The sequence below is a fragment of the Bos grunniens genome, chromosome 5 (genome assembly GCF_055505025.1).
Source record: "Bos grunniens cultivar Pamir isolate PY7600 chromosome 5, Bosgru_T2T1.0, whole genome shotgun sequence".
Taxonomy (NCBI): domain Eukaryota; kingdom Metazoa; phylum Chordata; class Mammalia; order Artiodactyla; family Bovidae; genus Bos; species Bos grunniens.
Window position 1 is genome coordinate 6,064,469 of NC_141169.1, and position 26,181 is coordinate 6,090,649.

Below are 26,181 nucleotides of genomic sequence, written 5' to 3' on the forward strand. Positions count from 1 at the left end.
AGGAACAACAATCAGGTTCTTCTTGGTAAATACCAGGAGCTACTCACCCAAAACCTCACCACTATGCCATTAAGCAAGTAAGCCTCAAACCAAATTCTACCACACATACAGACACACGAAAGGTAAAACTGAAGGACCAGCAGGATTCATATGCTCTTCACCAAAAGTGAAGACCGTATCAAATGTCTTAGCCAAACCACATATCTTTAATAGCTCCAGTTCCACATATAAGAGCATATTTCTCTCATCTATTATGCTAGCTAGACACTATTTCAAATATCTCTATAATATGAATTAGACAAAAAGTTTGGTGACAAAGATAGATGAAGCTTTTGCAGAAGCTCCTGTAGAATTAGATCTTCCTGATCACATGTCAACTGACAACACTTGGAGTGTGAATTCCTGATCAGTGCTACTGATTATTCCCACAATTCAGCTTAAACTAACACCCACACAAATACACATACTTATATCTCAAAATGAGCAAGGAAGGGCATGATGCAATCCTTTCCTTAGTACTGATCAGTGTAATTTTTCTAAGGAAGATTAAAAATAAAGCATAAAATTTGTTTCTGCATTAAAACAAAAAAAATATTATTGTGTTAAGAAAGTTGCACATACTGGATTTATTTGTGTAATGTTTTATAAAATTTACCTTATTAGAATAACAGGTCAATAATAATTGTTTATTACAATTAAAAATACATACTTGGGGAACTAATTTAAACTTGTGAATTTAAGTTGAAATTTTGCTAAGTTTACATACAATATTAGAAATTTTAACTACACTCAAGTTTGCAATATCTATAATGCACCTCTTAGATTTATAAAAAGTAAATATAAAGAAAGCTTTGAAAGCCAGCTAAAGTCTTTTAGAAGAGGTCAAATCTACAAAATGTAATTTAAAATGTTTCAGTTCAGTCACTCAGTCTAGTCTGACTCTTTGTGACCCCATGGAATGCAGCACGCCAGGCTTCCCTGTCTATCACCAACTCCTGGAGCTTACTCAAACTCATGTCCATCGAGTCAGTGATGCAATCCAACCATCTCATCTCCTGTCATCCCCTTGTTCTCCCGCCTTCAATCTTTCCCAGCATCAGAGTTTTTTCCAGTGAGTCAGTTCTTCACATCAGGTTGCCAAAGGATTGGAGTTTCAGTTTCAACATCAGTCCTTCCAATGAATACTCAGGACTGATTTCCTTTAGGATAGATTGGTTTGATCTCCTTGCAGTCCAAGGGACTCTCAAGAGTCTTCTCCAATACCACATTTTAAAAGCATCAATTCTTTGGTGTTCAGCTTTCTTTATAGTCCAACTCTCACATCCATACATGACCACTGGAAAAACCATAGCCTTGACTAGACGGACCTTTGTTGGCAAAGTAATGTCTCTGCTTTTTAACATGCTGTCTAGGTTGGTCATAGCTTTTCTTCCAAGGAGTAAGCATTTCTTAATTCCATGGCCACAGTCACCATCTGCAGTGATTTTGGAGTCCAAAAAAATAAAGTCTGTCACTGTTTCCATTGTTTCGCCATCTATTTGCCATGAAATGATGGGACTGGATGCCATGATCTTCATTTTCTGAATGTTGAGTTCTAAGTCAATTTTTTCACTCTCCTCTTTCACTTTCATCAAGAGGCTCTTACGTTCTTCTTCACTTTCTGCCATAAGGGTGGTGTCATCTGCATATCTGAGGTTATTGATATTTCTCCCAGCAACCTTGATTCCAGCTTGTGCTTCATCCAGCATGGCATTTCACATGATGTACTCTGCATATAAGTTAAATAAGCAGTGTGACAATATACAGCCTTGACGTACTCCTTTTCCTGATTTGGAACCAGTCTGTTGTTCCATGTCCAGTTCTAACTGTTGCTTCCTGACCTGCATACAGATTTCTCAGGAGTCAGATCAGGTGGTCTGGTTTTCCCATCTCTTTCAGAATTTTCCACAGTTTATTGTGATCCACGCAGTCAAAGGCTTTGGCATAGTCAATAAAGCAGAAATAGATGTTTTTCTGGAACTCTCTTGCTTTTTCGATGATCTAGCAGATCATCTGCCAACAAAAGCAGATGTTGGCAATTTGATCTCTGGTTCCTCTGCCTTTTCTAAATCCAGCTTGAACATATGAAAGTTCATGGTTCATGTACTGTTGAAGCCTGGCTTGGAGAATTCTGAGCATTACTTTACTAGCGTGTGAAATGAGTGCAATTATGCGGTAGTTTGAGCATTCTTTGGCATTGCCTTTCTTTGGGATTGGAATGAAAACTGACCTTTTCCAGTCCTGTGGCCACTGCTGAGTTTTCCAAATTTGCTGGCAAGTTGAGTGCAGCACTTTCACAGCATCATCTTTTAGGATTTGAAATAGCTCAACTGGAATTCCATCACCTCCACTAGCTTTGTTTGTAGTGATGCTTCCTAAGGCCCACTTGACTTCGCATTCCAGGATGTCTGGCTCTAGGTGAGTGATCACACCATCATGGTTATCTGGGTCATGAAGATCTTTTTCTATAGCTCTTCTGTGTATTCTTGCCACCTCTTCCTAATACCTTCTGCTTCTGTAAAATGTTTACCAGTATTTAAATGACTAAACATTAATGGGACCAAATATTATTCAAAAATTCATCAGAGCAGTAGCTAAAATTCACTAGATAAAAATTCACCTCAAGCTGAATTAGAGGTTAACAGAAGTAGATTTTTTATTTGAAACTTTATTAAACTGAATACTAATTTCTATGACCAAAGTAGAATTGAATTAGCTTTTTCTGTGTATAAAACTCACTTTCAGGGTACCAAAAGTTCATTATTAACATCATTAAACAAGCTCTCTTTGTCACCTGGGCTTGCAGCATTTCCCATTTTTTAATATTAGAATAATCCTTTTGAGGTATACAAAGAGAAGAATCAAGGAACTCAATCCCACTGCTTGTGGAGTCAGAATATTACAATAATCAGTGGTAATTTTAGAATTAGACTGGGGTCACAGAGGCCATTTGATCCAATCTATGGAGGAAGAAACAAACTGAGACCCAAGAAGAGTAACTTCTCTGACATACTCTGTAAACCAGTAGTGAAGCCAGGATTAAATACAAGTCTTATGACCCCCAAATTCTTTCAATACTAATGAATGACTATTAAGTGCTTGCTATGAGTCAGTCACTCTTTCTAGACACAGGAGATAAAGAAGTGATAAGGAAAAAATCTTTTAGCTTCTAAGAGGATGGAGATAGATGATAAATGCATATATAAATGAGAAAATGTGAGTTGGTGATAATTGCTCTAAAGAAAACAAAACAACAAATGGTATCATGAAGGAGAGTGGCATGCCTGACAGGTGGGTGGGGGTTGGGACGTGCTACTTTTATTTAGGTTTGTGGAGGAAAGTCATCTCTACAGGGTTGGCATTTGGACTGGTACTCAAATGATGAGAGAAGACCGCCAGGCAAAGAGCTATGGGAAAAATATTTTAAGTGTTACAAAGTATGGTAACTACAAAGAGCTTGGGTGAAGAAGAGCTTGGAAGGCAGGAAGAGTGAACATTAGAACTTGCAAGCAATGCACACTTGTTTGGATTTTATTCAGAATACATTAGGAGACCGTTGGAGGATGTTGAGCAAGAGCGACATAATTAGATTTACCTTTTTAAAGGATCACACCAGCTACTATGAAAAGAGTGTTCTGTAGGGGTGGCAAAGGAGGGACAGGAAAACCAGTTAGGAAATTGTAGTATGGGTGGTAGTATAGGGGATGGGAAGAAATCACTGGGTTCTGAATCTATTTTGGAGGTAGGATCTATAGCAGCAGTCTCCAGTCTTACTGGCACCAGGGACTGGTTTTGTGGAAGACAATTTTTCCATGGACTCATGGGAGTAGAGCGGGCTGATGGCTTGGGGATGAACCAAGTACATTACATTCATTTTGCACTTTATTTCTATTATTATTACAGCTCCACTTCAGATCATCAGGCATGAGATCCCAGAGGCCGGGGAGCCCTGAGATACAGGATGTATATTGCCACACTTTTTTTGTGACTAACAGATATTTCTTGTGTCTCTGGTGATATCTGCTATGTTAAGTAACAAGTAGTCGTGATAGTTGCTCAAAATTTGGGATCCCCATATTTTAAAATAGAAGAGGATATAAGTTTTTGGTTAATTCCAAATAAACAGATCCCCAACCCGACATGACCCATCTCAAATCCCCTCATCATTCAGAGATTCTTCAGCAGTGCCCGAGACATGGATTTTATACACTAATTACTCAAGAGATAAGGAGATAAAGCAGAAAAGGCCTTAGAGACAGCCTTGTTTGTGCTCAGTAGCTCAGTCGTGGATGACTATTGGCAGCCCCCTGGACTGTAGCTCGCCAGGCTCCTCTGTCCATGGGATTATCCAGGCAAGAATACTGGAGTGATTTGCCATTTCCTCCTCCAGGGGATCTTCCCAGCCCAGATACTGAAACTCAAGTCTCCTGCACTGGCAGGTGGACTCTTGACCTCTGTACTACCTGGGAAACCTACAGAGACCTGGCACACCCTGCACCACAGCTTACCAGGTCAACAATCTTGAACCAATTATCTGACTTCTTTGGACCCTGCCTCTACTTTCTATGAAATGGGTAGAGTTTTATCCGTTTTTCATATCTAAAATGCTTTGCACATTACCTGATTATGCTTATACTAGGTATTCAAAAAGAATACTTACTACCTGTAACTTGTTCTCTGTGATCTCTTCCATTTTACTGGTAAGAGACTATACCAGAACCTGGTGAATTTCAGCCCTTTAAGTTTAGAAGTGACTATATACCATAAAGGCACATTTTATGGAGCCTTGGAGGATCTCAGTATCACTGTAAGTATCTTCTGCTAGGTTCACAAATACTTAAAGTAGAGGGCCATTGATCACAGACTGACCTGAAACTGTGACTTTACGGTTGATCTCCTGAGGCTTTGTGAAATTGCCTAGAGCCCTGCATGTGAAATATCTTAATTAAAACTTCCATTGTGAGAGAAAGAATCCAGGATGGAAAAAGTCAGAGATGGTCCGCTCGCTGCTGAAATTACCTAGAGCATAAAACAAGAGCCTCAAGGTCAAGCACTATTGAAACAAGCTTCGTAGAGGTATTTTCAGACTCTCACGCAAATCAAAACTACTAGGCTAAATATAATTCTGAGCATAGTGTGCAGACAGGTCAGTTCAGCCTCTCTTCCCTTCCAAACACCTATAATTTGTCATATGTACTTAAATGTTCCTTTCTTGGCATCTTCAGCTCTGCAATTAATAGGAGACTAAATCATATGCTAAGGCATTGCCTCTGTCCACACATATCACTGCTTTTAGTTTCAAGGTCTCTCACCAGACTCTGGCCTCACAGAGTTTTATCTTTGTTGTCTTAAAGGTCAATTGCCCGCACTTCTTATGGCACCAACAGCCCTGCCAAGTGACTGGTCAGTTTTCAGTTATATATCCGTGAGTGTTTCCTTGTCCCCTGTCTCACAGCTCACATCCCTGATCTTTCAAGAATCTTAGAAACATGATTACTACCTAAACATAACCAGCATTCAAGCATAAACAATGTACTAGCATGTGCCCCAACATGCTTTCCATTCCAATGCCAGGGCACTAAATTGGCTGAGGAAACCAGTAGAGTAATAACAGTGTCAGACAGTTCATCATCACTCAGACTCCAGTATCTTAGGGGTCTCATCAAATTAGTCAGTGTTGACCATTACCTTATACAGTGGTTTTTGATGATGTTCCCTTCACAAAGCACTTACTTGTGCAGAGATTCTATTGTTTGATGGTTCTTCTATTCATCCTGTGCTGTTTTGCACAAAAATAACAACTAATATTTACATGGTGCTAACTATATTCTGGAGAAGGCAATGGCACCCCACTCCAATACTCTTGCCTGGAAAATCCCACGGACGGAGGAGCCTAGTGGGCTGCAGTTCATGGGGTCGCTAAGAGTTGGACACGACTGAGCGACTTCACTTTCACTTTTCACTTTCATGTCTTGAAGAAGGAAATGGCAACCGACTCCAGTGTTCTTGCCTGGAGAATCCCAGGGACGGGGGAGCCTGGTGGGCTGCCATCTATGGGGTCGCACAGAGTCGGACACGACTAAAGTGCCTTAGCAGCAACTATATTCTGGGCACTGTCCTGACAACCATATACATATACTTACTGACTCCCATAAAAATCTTATAAGGATCATACTATTACTTCATTTTGTAAATGGGGAAGTAAGCAATGAGGTTAAGTCATTTGTACAAGGCCAAATGAAACTGAGTCAGTCTGGCCCCATAAAAGAAGCTTTTAGTTCCTATGCCAGAGTTTCTCAATCTTGGCATACCTGTCACTTCAAAGAGGATAACTGTTTGTTGTGGCAGGGGTGGGGATGGGGGTGCTGTCCTTTGCATTTTAAGATGTTTAGCAGCATCCTTGGCCTCTTACCTACTAGATACCAATGGCATCCTGCACACAACATCCCCAGGGTTATAAAAATCAAAAATACATCTGTAGACAAATGTATTGTCTATAGCTAAAAGTCCCGTGGTGGATGGGAGGTCAAATCACATTCCTCACCACCACTACCCACTAAGAATCCCCACACTGAACCGTCACTGCGCAAAACAGGCAGAGGATGACTCCACTTACCGTTACAGAAGACAAGTTAACAGGCTGGTCCCTGAAGTCCAGGAATTGAATTGTCATCAATTAAATGGATCCTCACCCAAATATAATTGATATTGACTCTGATTCCACTATGCTTTTCTTGTTCCTTCCTCTCTTTTCTCTTCCCAAGTTGGAAAATGGCTCATCTAAGGCCCCTAGGCTGCTTAGTTGATGATTTCAGGCTTTCCTTCGAGTCTGTGACAGAAGCCTTGAAAGAAGGATGCAGCTTTTAAGGCAGTAACTGCAGCTGACCTCCAAAAAATTAAAAGCTTTTATGATCCTGAAGGCGTGAGGAGAGGCAAGCACAAATAGAACTTCATTCCCTTTCAGAAAGGAGAGTTACTTTCCTCTTTGGATCCATTGCAGGTTTTTGCTGCTTTGTTCCCTAAACAAATACTGTTTGTGGATTGAAACACTGCGTGGTTCACAGGATTCTAAAGGTTTATGTGCTCACGCTGTCTAGCTTAGGCTCTCCCTGGATGCTGTCCGCAGGAATGTACCAAGAACTTGCCACTTGTTCTTATCTCCTTAATACTTTCTGAGATGAAATAGATTAAGTTGAAAATAAGGAAGACTTTATCTCAGCTTTTCAAATCTCCATAACCAAGAGGATGCCTTTGGTGGAAACTACTGCCAAAGTGAACATGTTTCGTGGCCAACGCCTGGTAAGTAGGTGGAGGACCGCACCTGATCAGTAAACAATGGTGGGCTTGTTCGCATGATCCCTGTTCTCCACGGACTCAACCCCAAGCAAATCACCCCATACATAAATCACCAGCCAGCATGGTATCTCGAAGGCATCAGACTACGCTCAACTAGAATAAAAACATCCAATCGCATGTCATCAGGCTTTTGGAAGCTCTTAGAATTTTTCCTTGAGGTAATGATTTTGTTGAATACTGATGTAATAAGCAATTATTGCACATGCTTGGAACTATTATGCTGTTCTTCACTCACCCACAACTTCTCTGGCAGAAACTACGGTGAAAATTTCAATGAGGTAGAAATCAAGAGATCTTGGGTTCCATGGTTTTTTCTGCTAATAATACAGTTGCAACCTTTACTAAGCTAGTTAACCTTATGAGAGTCAGATTCTCCAACCTAAAATTGAGGAGTTTGGATCGTTAGACAAACTGTAAGTTCTCCTACAACAACTCTAGAGTTCTGTAATTTTTCAAATTTATTTTTCAATTCAAGTTTATTGAGCTCCGATTATGTGCCATGCACTAAAGTTCTAACACTTTACATGTATTATTACACCTAAATTTCACAATAACTCATCCATGCTAAGGATGAGAAGTAATTCTATAAGTTCAGTTCAATGTACCGCTTCACTGAGAGGAAGCCTGCTATCCTGATGGATGGAGAAACACACGAGACAGTGAGCAGTCTAAGGCCAAATCCCTGGCTTCCATCAGCACCCATCACAGGTTCTGGCACATACGGGGAGTTAGTAGGCACTGATCAAAGACAGAGATGAAAGAAAATGCAGTAGTGCTTGTGTCAGGTATATTAATAAGGATGGGAAGCTATACTTTGCAGGTTTGGAGCCCATTCAGAAGCTCATATTCTGAGTTTCAAAACAGTTCAGGATACAGTTGTCATTTTAGTTTGTGATGCGTCAAGCCTGCAATGCGGGAGACCTGGGTTTGATCCCTGGGTTGGAAAGATTCCCTGGAGAAGGGAAAAGCTACCCACTCCAAAATTCTGGCCTGGAGAATTCCATGGACTCTATAGTCCATGTGGGTCGCAAAGAGTTGGACACAATTGAGCGACTTTCGCTTTCACTTCCCTTTGAAGAGTATCCTTGACCTGCCCTATAAAGATAAATGTCTTCACATGATGGAAGAACTTTAAAAGTGTATTCAATATTAACCATGGCCTTTCATTGATAATTCTAGACTGTGGGGGAGTTTTCCTTTTCTAATCTGGTCCAAAAAAATATTTTGAGGGAGTGAACTTTGCTGCAATCTTATTTTGAAATTTTTCATAGAGAAATTAAACATTTTGTCACTCTCTCAGAATGTTACTTTGTCCTTTGGGTATGCCTGATACATTTTACAGAAGTAAAAAAATAAAATGTATTAATAAAAAAAGGCATTCTTATCTAGATTTCAGAGAAGGTGAGCTATCTGTCACTCAGGTGATATAATGACTGTTGATATCTATATCATGTGGTTTAAAGGCTCCTAACCAAAACACCTAACTCCTCATTGTCTGTACCAGAGTGTGAAATCAGCAGCATTGTTACTCCATTAAGCTGAAGCATTAGAATATTCTGTTAAAATTTAACAGAACAGAATGTCTACTGACAACAACAAAAACAAACAGAAAATAACCAGCATTGGTGGGGATGCCCAGAAGTTGGAATCCTTGTGCACTATCGATAGGATTAGTAAGATGGTGCAACTGCTGTCGAAAACAGTATGGCAGTTCACCAAAAATTCAAAACAGAATTGCCATGTGATCCAGGCATACATATACTTTCTAGGTATACATCCAAAAGAATCAAAAGGAGCGTCTTAAAAAATATTTGCACATCCATGTTTATATCAGTACTATGCACAATAGCCAAAAGGGAGAAGCAACACAACTGTTGATCAATGGATGAATGAATACACAAAATGCGGTGTGTGCATGCAATGGAATACTTAAAACAGAAGGAAAAATGAGTAAGATGAGGGACTTCTCTGGTGGTCCAGTGGTTAAGAGTCTGCCTGCCAATGTAGGGGACAGGGGTTCAACCCCAGGTCCAGGAACTAAGAGCCCACACGCCACGGGGCAAGCCCACGGACCATAACTGCTCGGCCTGTGCTCTCCAGCCCATGCACTGCAACTCCTGAAGCCAGAGCACCCGAGAGCCCGTATTCTGCAACAAGAGAAGCCACTGCAATGAGAAGCCCGCACACCGCAACTAGAGAAAGCCCACGAGCATCAGTGAAGACCCAGCATTGCCAATAAAAATAAGATGCTTAAGATGGTAAACTTTATGAAATGCATTCTTTAACCACAATTTGAAACAATGCTCCATACTCTGTATAACAGGTCATTCTAAACCACCCTCCTTTGTATTTTATTGTGAATTCACTTATCAGATGAGCTTCCTTCCCTGAAGGATGGATATGTCAGTTTTGATGAGGAAGAGAGAGTGAGATCTCAGACAAGGGGCTATTATTTAGGAAAGGTAACTCAGGGACCGTGGAAGTCTCCAGGTATTCAGAGAGCACAGGTGAAGGAGACACCTAGGAACGCAGGGATGGTGGGGGGCTCCTGTGGAGATGGAGGAGGGATGCAGGAGAGAAGGGGCAACAAAAAGGCAGGAGAAAAGGCACAAAAAATACATTTTATTCTTCGTCATCCTATTTCCCCGAAAGCTGCTGCCTTGGGCTGACCTCAGTAACTGGCAGGCAAGGAGCACCTGCCTTGCAAAGACAGCTCGGAGAGGCACTAAGAACAAGGGGACTTGAGGGCCTTCTGGCACGCGTGCCACCGCCGAGTTTTCAGAACCACAGGGGCAGACCTCAAACATTTCCTGTGAGAAGCAGCTGCACTCCGCCACACTCTGGGGGCCCAGCCAGTCATCATTTCTAGGCACGTTTTCCTATTTCCATGGCTGAGTGGGAGCTGTGAAGCATGGGAGGAGAACGGAGTCTCAGAGCCAAGGCAAAGTCTCCGTTTTCAGGAAACCACAGCAGCGGGAGAGAAATGTTGGCCCAGGGCTCCCGTCTCTCTGGCAGAGGAGGGACGTCTGGTGGCCTCGGGCAGGAAAGCAGATGAGAACTTGGGGCTGCGGAAGCCCTCAGAGCCCAACAGTACCTACTGGCTTCAGCTAATCAAGTGGTGCTGAGTGTTACCCCGGCGCCGCCTCCAGTGGGTAATTCCTCATTGATGGGCTTTCCCAGCCCTGCCTGGACCTGCCCTGGTCACTCACCCCCCACAGGCAGGCTTCCCAGCCTCCAGCTACTCATCCTGCTTTGTCCAACCTGGCCTGGAGCTCTCATGGTCCCCCAGGGTTCCCGGCAGAGAAGCTCCATGTGCACAGAATGAAACTACAGGATTTTCCAAGAGATTTCACTCAGCAAATACAGTGACACCGCTTAGAGCACGAGCCACAGGCTTCACCTAAGGATGTAGAATAAAAAATCAGGTATTATGCTTAGTTGCTCAGTCATGTCCGACTCTTTGCAACCCTTTAAACTGTAGCCCACTAGGCTCCTCTGTCCATGGGATTCTCCAGGCAAGAATACTAGAGTGAGTTGCCATTTCCTCCTCCAGGGGAATCTTCCCAACCCAGGGATTGAACCTGCACCTCCTGTGTCTTCTACATTGCAGGCGGATTCTTTACCCACTGAGCCATCAGAGAAGCGCGTAAAAAACTATGCGTTAGCTATTTTTATTCTTTATAAAAAGCAGTTGAATTCTGACTCCAAGTCCCATTCCTATTGAACTTTGAAGAAGTGAAGCCCTAGGCCTTCTTGGGACTATCTCCTATAAAGGTAGAAAGCTCTGGGGTCTTGCCTGTCTTCAAGGTGGGGAATACCTCAGGTTGTCAGACACAGGTCCACACTGGCTAAGCTAAGCCACTCATTGTTCCAGGCTCTGCAGCTTCTTTGCTGAAACTGGAAATCTCAAGTGAACTGGAAACATGAGTCGTAGAACCCAAGCCATCTAAGGGTGCCCGCACTGTATATCATACTTCCTTCCAGAGATCTTGTCACCTCCTGGAAGTGAAAGGTGTCAGCCACTCAGTTGTGTCCAACTCTTTGCAACAGCATGGACTGTAGCCCACCAGGCTCCTCTGTCCATGGGATTCTTCAGACAAGAATACTGGAGTGGGTAGCCATTCTCTTCTCCAGGGGATCTTCCCAACCCAGGGATTGAACCCACATCTCCTGCATTGCAGGTGGATTCTTTACTGTCTGAGCCACCAGGGAAGACCTGTCACCTCCTGTGCAGAACACAAGTTCTGAAGGCAGGACATCTCTCTCTGTCCCCGAGTTGCCAGAAATCTCGCCTTGCAGCCTAACTGACTCTCCCCACTTCTTACCCCCTCCAGGATACTCTTCAGCTGCTTAGGATTTTAACACAGAGCCTTGAGGTTCATTTAAGCATTTTCTGCTTTCTACCTCAATAAATTCCTGAGATAAGAACCACAAAGCTAAGCCAATATTAGGAGCTAGGATGTCTATTTGAAACAAGGCACAGGAGGTTAAGTGTTGCACACAGTACGTTGGAGGCAAAATCTGGACACCAAGCCAGGTGCACTGATGGTAGGGAAGTGTTATTTCCATGACATCTCAAAATGGCAAGTCAGAAAGCCTGCAGCAATTTGAAAGCAGCAGGAAGAAACTGAAGGCTCACTTGGGTTGCATCATCAAGAGTGGGGAAGCTGAGTAAAGTCAGTGAGTGGTGGGCAGAGAGCCAGCATTCACTTGATTCAGTCTTCACACTGTGGTTACCAGCCAGTGCCATCCAGGGAGAGCCTGACTCTGAAGGAGAGGCCTTGCTGCCCATGCAGAGAGCGCCTGTGTTTGCCTATGCCAACCACCCACTGAGAACAAATGAGCAGTGACTGGAGGGAGGCAGAAGAGAGGACTCGGACCCTGACATCCAGGGAGGGCAAGCTTTGTCAGACAGCACGTTCCTCCTCCTCCATCTGGGGGTGAACCACTTGCGCTTCATCAGAAGCTCTCTGAACTAGATGTCCAAGTGTGGAGACAAAATTTAAGTAAGGGGTTGACTTTGCAGTGTTTATGGCTTTGAAGTCAGCTTCACAGACTGGACCAGAGCTTCCCTGGTGGCTCAGATGGTAAAGAATCTGCCTGCAATGCAGGAAACCTGGGTTCCATCCCTGGGTCAGGAAGATCCTCTAGAGAGGGAAATGGCAACCCACTCCAGTACTCTTGTCTGGAGAATTCCATAGACAGAGGAGCCTGGCGGGCTATAGTCCATGGGGTCGCAAAGAGTCGGACATGACTGAGCGACTAACACACTTTTCACAGACCGGGGGACAAGGCTGGTGTGAAGCTACATCAGGAAAGCCCTGGTATTGATGCCTTCGTACTTTTATTTCAGAGCACTTCATATCCCTCTGGACGCCTTGTCCTTCCTATGCCCAAGGTCGCCGAGTGGCCTAGCTCCCTTTCTCACGCTCCGCCCAGACCTGAACACGCAGACTCAAGTTTTTGCACCAAAATGATACTGCCCTCTTCACCCCCATTACAGAGCCATTTTCTGGATATCATACTGTCAAAAGTGGGGTGCTGATGATGAATAAGCTCACATAAATAATTCAGCCTAAAATAGGAGTCCTATGAATATTTTAGTGGAAAAGAAACATTCCAGGCGAGTATAAATTCTATGAACTTGAGAATTTTGTCAGCTTTGTTTACAACTGTGATTTGATAGAAAATTACCCCATTAAACAAAACAAAACAGGCCAGTAATAATAATATGGTTTAAAATGAGCCTCAGGAGAAAAATGTAGTAATGTTTGCCAAATTTGGAATGTACTATATCATTTTGGTATTAGTGAAAATCTCAGCAATAATAACAACAGTGAAAAAATACTTTCTCAGACAGGACCATAATTTCATAATAAGTTTAACTCTGATTTATTTGCATTCAGAAAACAAATACTATATTAAGCTTCAAAAGGAATGAGTCACATAAGGCAGAGAGATGCCATCAGCAGAAGGTCAGACAAGAGATCAGAGAACATCCTTTTGGCAATGTGAACACAGTCTGATGTAGAATTTTTCAAACTTCATGTCATGAGTGTGGTAGAACCAATTCAGTGAGTTTTAACCAAACTCTTCTTTCTAGTGGTATAAAACTGAAAGAATTGAATGGACTGAATTAGAATGGAGAGGAATGGAATAGAATGGAGATGCTAAGGTCTGTGTACACATGTATTTCAAATATGAGTACCTATGATTTGAAATGCAATCACACACAGTATGGATTGTGGCCTAAACTGTTTGAAAGCTATATGTCTAAGGTGCCAGTTAATTGGTAAACTCACTTTAGCCTCAAAATGTATGTGTGGAAGCCTAACATGTACAATGCTGCTGCTGCTGCTGCTGCTGCTGCTGCTGCTGCTAAGTCGCTTCAGTCGTGTCCGACTCTGTGCGACCCCATAGACGGCAGCCCACCAGGCTCCTCTGTCCCTGGGATTCTCCAGGCAAGAACACTGGAGTGGGTTGCTATTTCCTTCTCCAGTGCAGGAAAGTGAAAGGGAAGTCGCTCAGTCGTGTCCAACTCTTCGCAAGCCCATGGACAGCAGCCCACCAGGCTCCTCCGTCCATGGGATCTTCCAGGCAAGAGTGCTGGAGTGGGGTGCCATTGCCTTCTCTGAACATATACAAAGGCCCATGGAAATCTGCTCCCACTGAAGCTGTTGCAAATGGAGTCAGCCCTGCCCGCTCACTCCAGTCCTTCTTCCTCAAAGAAGCAGAGTCTGAAAACCCCTGGTCTAGAACTTAGACTTTTTCAGTCTAAGGATGCTTAGCGTTGAAGTGTGAAGAAACCAATAATAGCATCTTCTGTCCCACTCAAATTCGGAATTAGCTCAGAAACAGTGAAGTCAAGCAGATGAGGATCAAGTATCAGCGTAATGCTAACAAAGGCTGGGCCACAGCAAAGGTGTGAGACAGCAGTGATTCTCCTGGTCTGAACTGCATGCTGCGACAAAAATGAACAATTAGAGCAGTGCTGGAAACCAGAAGGCCCAAACTCACCTTCCACTCAGAGGCAGAAGCTCAGAGTGGACAAGTTCACCCCAGAAGCAGAGGCAAGGGAAGGCTAGGTGAGCCCAGCCCAACTCAAAGCAGCCAGGAGCACTGCTGTAAATGAAGTCCCTCTACAAGGAAACATGAAGCAGATGGAAAGAGGGTTCATCTTCATAAACCTTAGCAAAGTGGAGTATACTTTTCTTTCATGGCACTTAGTGGAATTGGAATTCATGTCTGCCTCCCATGAAAGACTATTAAACTTCTTGAAGACAGAGACTGTATCCGTTCTATACACTGCTTGCTTCCAGAGTTTCAGTTCAGTTCAGTTCAGTCGCTCAGTCGTGTCCAACTCTTCGTGACCCCATGAATCACAGCACGCCAGGCCTCCCTGTCCATCACCAACTCCCAGAGTTCACTGAGACTCACGTCCATCGAGTCAGTGATGCCATCCAGCTATCTCATCTTCTGTCCTCCCCTTCTCCTCCTGCCCCTAATCCCTCCCACCATCAGAGTCTTTTCCAATGAGTCAACTCTTCGCATGAGGTGGCCAAAGTACTGGAGTTTCAGCTTTAGCATCATTCCTTCCAAAGAAATCCCAGGGCTGATCTCCTTCAGAATGGACTGGTTGGATCTCCTTGCAGTCCAAGGGACTCTCAAGAGTCTTCTAAAACACCACAGTTCAAAAGCATCAATTCTTCGGCGCTCAGCCTTCTTCACAGTCCAACTCTCACATCCATACATGATCACTGGAAAAACCATAGCCTTGACTAGACGGACCTTTGTTGGCAAAGTAATGTCTCTGCTTTTGAATATGCTATCTAGGTTGGTCATAACTTTCCTTCCAAGGAGTAGGCGTCTTTTAATTTCATGACTGCAGTCACCATCTGCAGTGGTTTTGGAGCCCAGAAAAATAAAGTCTGACACTGTTTCCACTGTTTCCCCATCTATTTCCTATGAAGTGATGGGACTGGATGCCATGATCTTCGTTTTTGCACACTAAATGCTCATGAATGTACTATAGGAACAAAACTAATGTAACATGAATAAAACAAATGTATTAATGCTGTCAAGATAATAACCAGAACACTGACACCCCATCTCCAATATCAAGGTATTGGAAAATTGAATAATATTCATTCAACGGCAGACCTAATTGACAGGCCCACTCTGGAGGGTTTTCTAAAGATTACCTCTTGATGAGCAAAGAAAAAACAACTTGGCCTCCTCAGAGAAAAAGGTCCATGAAAAAGTAGTAACTCCAGCCTAAAGGAAGAAAAACAAGAGCAACTCCTCCTCCTTCTGGAAAGTCCCCAAAGAAGTCATCAGGTTCTAAGACAGACTTTTCTCTCACTCTCTCTTCACTGTAAATAAACTACAAATCACATCTTTCATCTTCTTCTGTGGGAAAACAGCTTTGATTCATCAAGCCTGGCTTCTAAAAAGGCTCAAGCCTTGTAAGTCTACAAGGTGGTGAGGATGCTGTCACCATCAATGAACCCACAAGGAGTAGAAATGTAAATAACAGAAATTGTGGCCACGTTTCTCCATACTGCAGGTTCACACTTCTCAGAAGCCACGTGTCTCCAGCTACTGAAGAATCTTATTAACATGAGCAGCATGTGAGGTTCAGTGGGAATACACAGGGACACTAGGAATGGCCCCTGCCAAGAATCTCTCCTTCGCTCTTCCCACTAAGGAACTTGAAATTGCCACATTATAGACTCCTGTGATGAAAGGCTATGGAAACTCAAGATTTGAATATATTTTGAGCAGATGAGCCTGTTTGACCTTTATATCTCCTCCTTATGGACTTTCAGCCCGTCAACAATGATTATTGTTGCTTTAAACAGAAATTAATCTTATCCTTTTCACACACGAAAAAAGCAATGTTTTAATAATAACAGGCACACTTGTTTCTCATGTAAAAGCAACCAGACTGAATGATAATACTCAAAGTTTAGAACAATAGTCACCACAGTGAAGGAGAAAGAGTTTGGACTTGAGACTTCAAATTACAACATTCCTTTTCTTACACTAATTGGTACAGGGATTTTTTTTTAATTGTTATTCTTTACCCTTATACTTATTACCTCTATTTTAATCTATTTTCAAATAAAGCAATACAGTGAGAACAGATGAGATAAACAATTTCCTATGTTGATTCCAACGTTTTATTCCTTCCCCAAACATCCTGAGTGCCTACTAAGCTTGAGAACATTGTGTTAGATTTTGATATGACAAGGCTGAAAGAGAAACAGTCCCTGTTTTCAAAGAGTTCTGAGTGTATTTATCTAATAATTAACATCTACTAAGAAATACATACCTGTACATGAACGAATCTAATAAAATGCAGAATACAAAATTAATTTAACAGAGCCAGACTTCTCTCAAGTCCTCTAAGCTACATAAATGACGTGAGGAATTTTGTACAGACACACAGTGAGATCAAAACGAAGCTGCCAGCTCTAAACATCAGGTCAGCCAATTTTCCAGGTCCCGTCTGGGGCTACAGGGCACCCCTCTGCGCCATGCACTGTCTTTTTGGCACATGGAGAACCCAATCCAGAATTCTGAGAAAGAGCACTGCAACATCAGAAAATGCTGACCAGCTCCATGAGAAACTCGTTCGTCTGAAATCATCTTTTAAAATATACACCCATTGCCCATAGCCTTGAGAAAATTACATATAGTCATTGAAAAATATGAGGGTGTTCAGCGTGTACAGGCCAGCTCATCTCTATTAATCTGGAAAGTCATTTCCTTTCCTTTGAACTAATTTGATTTGGTTTGCTTAAGGGCCCCAATTCCTTTCTTTCACCTTCATTTTGGGACTGCTGTGAAATTCAGCCCTCGGCCCACACAGAAGTTCTAAATCATTTTACCTCCTTGCTCATGCATACCACGTTTCACATCTGCGCCAAACAAGTCACTCTGTTTGCCAATTATTCCATAACTTTCAGACTAAGACATGTTAGATTGCAATACATAGATAAGAAAGACATTGAATATCCTGAAGTTTTTGTTTTTTTTTTAAAGAATCAAAATGAATAGGGTTGTAAATCTACTGGCAAAATAATCCTCATGCTCAAGCAAGAAATGTCTAATACAGTTGTAGCTTAAGAGAACCAGGAAAGTAAAGGAAAAAAAGCATGGAATTTAAGGTCAGGGATACTTCTTTTAAACCCCAATTCTTTCATTTTGTTAACCATATGACCCTGGAGAAATTCTAAACCTTTAAAATAAGGATAAAACCTCAGACCTTTGAGAATTAAATGACAAAGTGACAGCCCTGAAACCCCTGCAGACAGTAGGGCTTCATAATCCAACTCTTAGACATTTTCATGATATACTTATGCAGAGGCAATGTTGAAATATCACTGATAAATGTAAAAATGAAGGAAAGTGGTTATCTGCCAAAATTCCTGTTGCTGAATTTTAAGATGTTTGAAATCAATCTTACAACTCAATATCTAGTATCTGAACACTGAATTATGTCAATTGTAAAACACCATATGGAAGTGATTGTTCAATTTTAGTTTGTACATATACATCAGTCACCTGGGAGTTTGTGAAAATACAGGGTTAGGGTTCTGTCTTTAGAGAAGATAGTTTAATAGGATTGAGGTGGTTCCGTAATTTGCATCTTAATAAATTTCCAGGTGTTCTGATGGAGATGGTCCTCAATTACATTCTGATCAATTCCACCTTATTCACAATGTATTTGTATATTTATAATGTATTTTTGAAATTTTTTTTAAAGAAATAGCTCAGACGAGCCATCATCTCTAATGCGAAAAACTATCAGTCCCTAGGACATTAGTGGGATTGGTGAAATAAGAACCTCCAAAATCTGCTTTAATGAGAACATGGAAAAATTTTTATCAAAATCAAACATTTTCAGAACTCGGAAAATTAGCGAAAGGCTAACAACAGTCTGCAGAGAGCATTTATTCAACAACAAAAAATAGCTGAATCTTGATAAGAATAGCAAACTTTCTGGAGTTTTAATTTGCTCTATTCCCATTCCACTTCCCATAGCCCTGAAGTAGCTTTGAAAACCAACAGCCTCACAATAATGGTAACCATGAAAGCCAGCTAAAACTAGAACAACCAGACAGAAAACCAGTAAGAAAAGGGAAATCCCAGTTTCCTCATCTATGAAATATAGCCAATACTTTATCTACCGTAGAGAACTGTGTTTTGTTGTTGCCGCTGTTGTTCAGTCACCCAATTGTGTCCAATTCTTTGTGACCCCATGGACTGCAGCACACCAGGCCTCCCTGTCCCTCACCATCGCCCAAAGTTTGCCCAAGTTCATGTCCATTGCATCAGTGATGCCAAACAGTCATCTCATCCTCTGACGCCCTCTTGTCCTTCTGCCCTCAGTCTTTTCCAGCATCAGGGACTTTTCCAATGAGTCAGCTGTTCACATCAAATGACCAAAATACTGGAGATTCAACTTCAGCATCAGTCCTTCCAATGAGTTCAGAGTTGATGTCCCTTAAAACTGACTGGTTTGATCTCCAAGGGACTTTCAGGAGTCTTCTCCAGCACCACAGTTAGAAGGCATCAATTCTTTGACATTCTGCCTTCTACAGTCCAGTTCTCACAACTGTATGTGATCACTAGGAAGACCAGAGCCTTGACTATATGGACCTTTGTCGGCAGAGTGATGTCTCTGGTTTTCAACACACCGTCTAGGTTTTTCACAGCTTTCCTGCCAAGAAGCAATCGAATTCTGATTTCATGGCTGCAGTCAATATCCACAGTGATATTAGAGTCCAAGAAGAGGAAATCTGTCACTACTTCCACCTTTTCCCCTTCTGTTTTCCACGAAGTAATAGGGCCGGATGCCATGATCTTAGTTTTTTTTTTTTTTTTTTTGTAATATTTAGTTATAAGCCAGCTCTTTCACTCTCCTCCTTCACCCTCATCAACAGGCTCTTTAGTTCCGCTTTGCTTTCTGCCATTAGAGTGGTATCATCCACATATCTGAGGTGGTTGATGTTTCTCCCGCCTGTCTTGATTCCAGCTTGTAACTCATCCAGCCTAGCATTTCTCATGATGTGCTCAGTATACAGGCTAAACAAACAGGGTGACAGCAGGCAGCCCTGCCGTACTCCTTCCTCAAGCTTGAATCAATCAGTTGTTCCACACAGGGTTCAAACTAGTTCTTCTTGACCCCTATACAGGTTTCTCAGGAGACAGGTAAAATGGCCTGGTATTCCCATCTCTTTAAGAGCTTTCCACAGTTTGTTATAAGCTACACAGTCAAAGGTTTTAGCATAGTCAATGAAACACAGGTTGATGTTTTTCTGGAATTCCCTAGCTTTCTCTATGATCCAGTAAATGTTGGCAATTTGATCTCTGGTTCCTCTTCCTTTTCTAAACGCAGCTTGGACATCTGGAAGTTCTTGGTTCACATAATTCTGAAGCCTACCTAGCATGCAAGATTTTAAGCATGACCTTATTAGCATGGGAGATGAGTCCAATTGTTCAATGGTTAGCACATTCTTTAGTACTACCCTTCTTGGAAACTGAGATGAGGATTGACCTTTTCCAGTTCTCTGGTCATTGATGGCTCTTCCAGATTTGCTGACATATTGAATGCAACACCTTGATGGCATCATCCCTTAGGGTTTGGAATAGTTCTGGAATTCCATCACATCCACTAGCTTTATTAACAGCAGTGGCTCCTAAGGCCCACTTGACTTCACTCTCCAGAAGGTCTGGTTCCAGGTGGTAGACCACGCAATCATAGTTATCAGTTCATTAAGATCTTTTTTGTACAGTTTTGTGTATTCTTTCCATCTCTTCTTGATCTCTTCAGTGTCTACTAGGCCTCTACCATTTCTGTCATTTATAGAGAACTGTTCAGTTCAGTTTAGTCGCTCAGTTATGTCCGACTCTTTGCGACCCCATGAATCGCAGCAAGCCAGACCTCCCTGTCCATCACCAACTCCCAGAGTTCACTCAGACTCATGTCCATCAAGTTGGTGATGCCATCCAGCCATGTCATCCTCTGTCATCCCCTTCTCCTCCTGCCCCCAATCCCTCCCAGCATCAGGGTCTTTTCCAATGAGTCAACTCTTCGCATGAGGTGGCACAGTACTGGAGTTTCAGCTTTAGCATCAGGCCTTCCAATGAACACCCAGGACTGATCTCCTTTAGAATAGACTGGTTGGATCTCCTTGCAGTCCAAGGGACTCTCAAGAGTCTTCTCCAACACCATAGCTCAAAAGCATCAATTCCTCAGTGCTCAGCTTTCTTCAGAATCCAACTCTCACATCCATACATGACCACTGGAAAAACCATAGCCTTGACTAGATGGACCTTTGTTGGCAAAGTAATGTCTCTGCTTTTGAATATGCTATCTAGGTTGGTCATAACTTTCCTTCCAAGGAGTAAGCGTCTTTTAATTTCATGGCTAAAATCACCATCTGCAGTGATTTTGGAGCCCAAAAAAATAGTCTGACACTGTTTCCACTGTTTCTCCATCTATTTCCCATGAAGTGATGGGACTGGATGCCATGATGTTCATTTTCTGAATGTTGAGCTTTAAGCCAACTTTTTCACTCTCCACTTTCACTTTCACCAAGAGGCTTTTGAGTTCCTCTTCACTTTCTGCCATAAGGGTGGTGTCATCTGCATATCTGAGGTTATTGATATGTCCCCCGGCAACCTTGATTCCAGTTTGTGCTTCTTCCAGCCCTGTGTTTCTCATGATATACTCTGCATATAAGTTAAATAAACAGGGTGACAATATACAGCCTTGACATACTCCTTTTCCTATTTGGAACCAGTCTCTTGTTCCATGTCCAGTTCTAACTGTTGCTTCCTGATCTGCATATAGATTTCTCAAGAGGGAGGTCAGGTGGTCTGGTATTCCCATCTCCTGAAGAATTTTCCACAGTTTATTGTGATCCACACAGTCAAAGGCTTTGGCATAGTCAATAAAGCAGAAATAGATGTTTTTCTGGAACTCTCTTGCCCTTTTGATGATCCAGCAGATGTTGGCAATTTGATCTCTGGTTCCTCTGCCTTTTCTAAAACCAGCTTGAACATCTGGAAGTTCACGGTTCACGTATTACTGAAGCCTGGCTTGGAGAATTTTGAGCATTACTTTACTAGCATGTGAAATGAGTGCAATTGTGCAGTAGTTTGAGCATTCTTTGGCATTGCCTTTCTTTGGGATTGGAATGAAAACTGACCTTTTCCAGTCCTGTGGCCACTGCTGAGTTTTCCAAATGTGCTGGCAGATTGAGTGCAGCACTTTCACAGCATTATCTTTCAGGATTTGAAATAGCTCAACTGGGATTCTATCACCTCCACTAGCTTTGTTTGTAGTGATGCCTTCTAAGGCCCACTTGACTTCATGTTCCAGGATGTCTGACTCTAGGTGAGTGATCACACCATCATGATTATCTGGGTCATGAAGATCTTTTTTGTACAGTTCTTCTGTGTATTCTTGCCACCTTTTCTTAATATCTTCTGCTTCTGTTAGCTCTATACCATTTCTGTCCTTTATTGAGCCCATCTTCGCATGAAATGTTCCTTTTGTATCTCTAATTTTCTTGAAGAGATCTCTAGTCTTTCCCATTCTGTTTTTTTCCTCTATTTCTTTGCATTGATCGCTGAAGAAGGCTTTCTTATCTCTCCTTGCTATTCTTTGGAACTCTGCATTCAGATGCTTATGTCTTTCTTTTTCTCCTTTGCTTTTCACTTCTCTTCTTTTCACAGCTATTTATAAGGCCTCCTCAGACAGCCATTTTGCTTTTTTGTATTTCTTTTCCATGGGGATGGTCTTGATCCCTGTCTCCTGTACAATGTCACGAACCTCCATCCATAGTTCATCAGGTACTCTATCAGATCTAGTCCTTTAAATCTATTTCTCACTTCCACTGTATAATCATAAGGGATTTGATTTAGGTCATACCTGAATGGTCTAGTGGTTTTCCCTACTTTCTTCAATTTAAGTCTGAATTTGGCAATAAGGAGTTCATGATCTGAGCCACAGTCAGCTCCTGGTCTTGTTTTTGCTGACTGTATAGAGCTTCTCCATCCTTGACTGCAAAGAATATAATCAATCTGATTTCGGTGTTGACCTTCTGGTGATTTCCATGTGGAGAGTCTTCTCTTATGTTGTTGGGAGAGGGTGTTTTCTATGACCAGTGCGTTCTCTTGGCAAAACTCTATTAGCCTTTGCCCCGCTTCATTCCGTACTCTAAGGCCAAATTTGCCTGTTACTCCAGGTGCTTCTTGACTTACTACTTTTGCATTCCATTCCCCTATAATTGGGAGTGAAGGCTAAATGAGATAATGCATGTCACATCTTAGCACAGTGCCTGGTAAATAATAAGTAAAAAGAAAGATACTAAGAAAATTACCATGCATTTAATCATTTTCCATACCAAATACAGAGAATTCCACAGACTAAACTCGTATATTGTCACATATACTTTTTGAGTTAAAATCAATTTTTTTTTTTTAAATAACAAGATTTCTGTACATTCTTCCTCTTGTACTCAAGAATCTTCACAGCTTCCATTGGACATATTTTCTTTTTAGGAATGAAGGAAAATTCTCCCATTATTGAGCCATCCTTTTATGTCAATTCTACAAAATTGCATGTAATTTTATATTTAAAAAGATACAGTTTTGTACATATTCAATATTCTGCTAATTTGATTTTGAAATGTAGATGTCAACTATTCTGTTTATAATAAAATATAGTAAGATGTTTTATTATACTTTGTTGGAAAGGAAAAAATGTACATTTTTAGAATGTTTTTATGAGTAAATTTAATATACTGAAAATAAAAATTAAGAAAAGGATTCCTATGTGCTAATGGAGACATGTATGCAAACAGTAAATGAAGAGTTTTCCCCGCAGTGATTTCTACTGCTGAGTTAGAGAAGAAGGCAACATGTTCAGATACCATACAGGACTGTCTCTAGGAAAAGAGCAGGCAATCTCAGAGAAGGTAGTTGCTAGCTGCATTTGTGATTACACTGAAAATGTAAAAAAAAAAAAAAAAAAATCAGCAACCTGAGAGATAGGCAGGATTTCATGACTTACCCCAATTTTATCAGAAAATATCACTGTCACAAGAGGTTAAATCACTTGACTAATATACTGATTCCAGATCTCATTCTTCATCTCATCCTCTCTCCTTTTACATTTTGTCTCTCCTTGACCTTTTATGTCATTAGAAAAGACAGACCTGATTTTCCTCTCATCTCAGTGACTCAGCACTCCTCAAAGTATCAAAGTTCTCCTTATTATAGTCCAGGTAAGTATGAGGAAAATACTCTTCAAGGATTCAAGATAAAATTTTTAGGAAGGATCCAATATTAATTTTTTATTTTTCTAAGGCTAAGCTTGGGCAAACAATCTATTTTAAATTCTCCTGTCAAACATCCAAATAAAATTATTTGGATGTTTGGATAATATGTTTGGATAATATTTGGATAATATAATTATTATCACACATTTTTAGCTGAAACATTAAATTTTTACTTTGGAAAGTTCAATGCCCAATAATCCACACTGAAGATGTGAGCCTCCCTCATGTGTATGGCAGGTACCCTGCTGGGGATTTCATGGAACAATATCTAGATGCTAAGTCCACGGTAACACAGAAACAGATTATGACTTCATTTCCACTAGGGATGGTACTTAAACATTCTAATTATCCTGGAAAACTACTCCATTAAGAAATCTAAAGATAAAAACAAGACCTAGTATTAAAACCTAGGATTACCATTAAAAGATAATTGACATATTATCCAGGCAATCAGCAATTCCTTTGGATAAAGATGCTTACAATTTCTCAATTAATCTGTTAGCAGATGTTTCTTCTAGATCTGTATTCCTTTTTACATAGTCAACAAATAATTATTAAGAATCTATTTCTTCTCAGTTTTAAAAAGGAGCAAATTACTAATATACAAAACAACATGGATGGATTTCAAAAGCATTATGCTAAGGGAAAGAAGACAGGCACAAAAGACTACCCACTGTATGAGACCATTTATATGATATTCTAGAAAAGGCAACACTATAGGAACAGAAAACAAATTGATTTCCAGGAGCTGGGGATGAAAACAAAGTAAGGGATTGATGGCACAGAGGAAGGAGAGAACTTTAAAAGTGATGGAACTGTTCTTTATCTTGATCCTGGTAAAAATTACATGACTCCATATGTTTGTCAAAACACATGAAAATACGCACTTCAAAATTTAAATTGCATCGTGTGTCAATTATTTTGCAATTATAAAAAGAAGAATCAGTTACAAACTCCTAACACACACACACACCAAATCACAAAGAACCAACCACACATCAGAAGGGAGCTTAGCATTGGAAATGAAATGTGAACAAGATACACGGAGTCCTTGATCTCAGGAGCTTGTACCTAGGGAGGCAAACAGACTTTTTAAAAACAATCATGGGGACGTCCCTGGTGGCTCAGTGGTTAAGAATATGGCGGCTAGGGGACATGGGTGGCAGGTGACACAAGTTCAATCCCTCATCCAGGAAGTCTCCACTAAGCCCATGCTCGAACTGAAGTCCAAACATCCTAGAGCCCACGCTCTGCAACAAAAGAAACCACCATAACTAGAGAATAGCCCCCTCTCACTGCAACTAGAGAAAGCCCTCGCGCAGCAAAAAACACCCAGTGCAGCCAAAAACAAAAACAATTTTTAATAAAATAGAAATAATCACAGGAAAATATATACTCACAAATCTGAGTCAGTACAACAAGGGGTCAATGAGAATAGATGATATACAGAGACCCAAATGAGACCTTTGTGAATTATACGGATTTGATTTGAAAGGTTTTAAGTGGCCAGACTTATCTAGAGCTCAGAGGAAAGCGGGTCTTTCATTTCATCACTTGGATCCTAGAAACTGGGAAAACAGCTACGGTTTTTCTGAAAGACTAAAAAACAGTGACTAGAGAAGTCTGTTAAGCCAAAAGCAATCTCCTCATATTAAAATTCCAGGACACTTCCACTCACTCCCTGGACAAGGGAACAAACTGTGTGAGATTGTTACTCACAGAAAAGGCACCTTTAATTAAGCTCATTTGTATGTTATTAATAAAAATGTGGAATATTTATGAGCTTGATTCTTGTCTGCTCCTTGCCTCTCTTTCTGTTTAATTAGCTGTGTGTAGGAGGTGCTGAATTGCAAGATCCTCTTTATTTTACAGTGATATTCCCAGTACAGCTTGAGATGCATTTGAAACATAACAAAGAGAAAGTCAAATTGTTCCTTTGGCCCTAATATAAAAGGAAGTCTGTGGGCTCACACCTTCACTGAAATTGCTCCCGCATTTGAATTACATTCTATCCATGGTGGTTACTTTGAGAAAGACCTTGCCCCATGGGTAGAATATTTTCAGAACTACCAAAGAAGAAAATTTAATCCATTGTTGAGTATTGTGAAAATAAACTAGCAGACACTTAAACATCACCATATGTATGTGCACAAATAAATATACACACAAGCATCCATATGTATGTCACATACACATTTTTTAAATTAACTTATTTTAATTGGGGGCTAATTACTTTACAATATTATAGTGGTTTTGCCATGCATTGACATGAATCAGCCATGGGTGTGCATGTGTCCCCCATCCTGAACCCCCTCCCACCTCCCTCCCCATCCCATCCCTCTGGGTCATCCCAGTACACCAGCCCCAAGCATCCTGTCTCATGCATCGGACCTGGACTGGCGACCTGTTTCACATATGATAATATACA

At 41.3% G+C, this 26,181-nt stretch overlaps 1 long non-coding RNA gene across 11 annotated transcripts in view; it reads right to left on the minus strand.

Moving 5' to 3' along the window:
- Positions 1–26,181, minus strand: part of LOC147371271 (uncharacterized) — a 213,010-nt gene that overhangs the window by 85,091 nt on the left and 101,738 nt on the right. The window contains exons 5-6 of one of the 11 annotated variants that reach the window (XR_015163400.1): positions 4,909–5,058; positions 517–2,554 (exon numbers count right to left, since the gene is read on the minus strand). The exons of 9 other annotated variants lie outside the window; for them this stretch is intronic. This is a non-coding gene — a long non-coding RNA (uncharacterized LOC147371271). Of the gene's footprint in view, positions 1–516; positions 2,555–4,908; positions 5,059–26,181 lie in introns of those variants that run through there. One more of the 11 variants, XR_015163398.1, reaches the window with a different exon arrangement.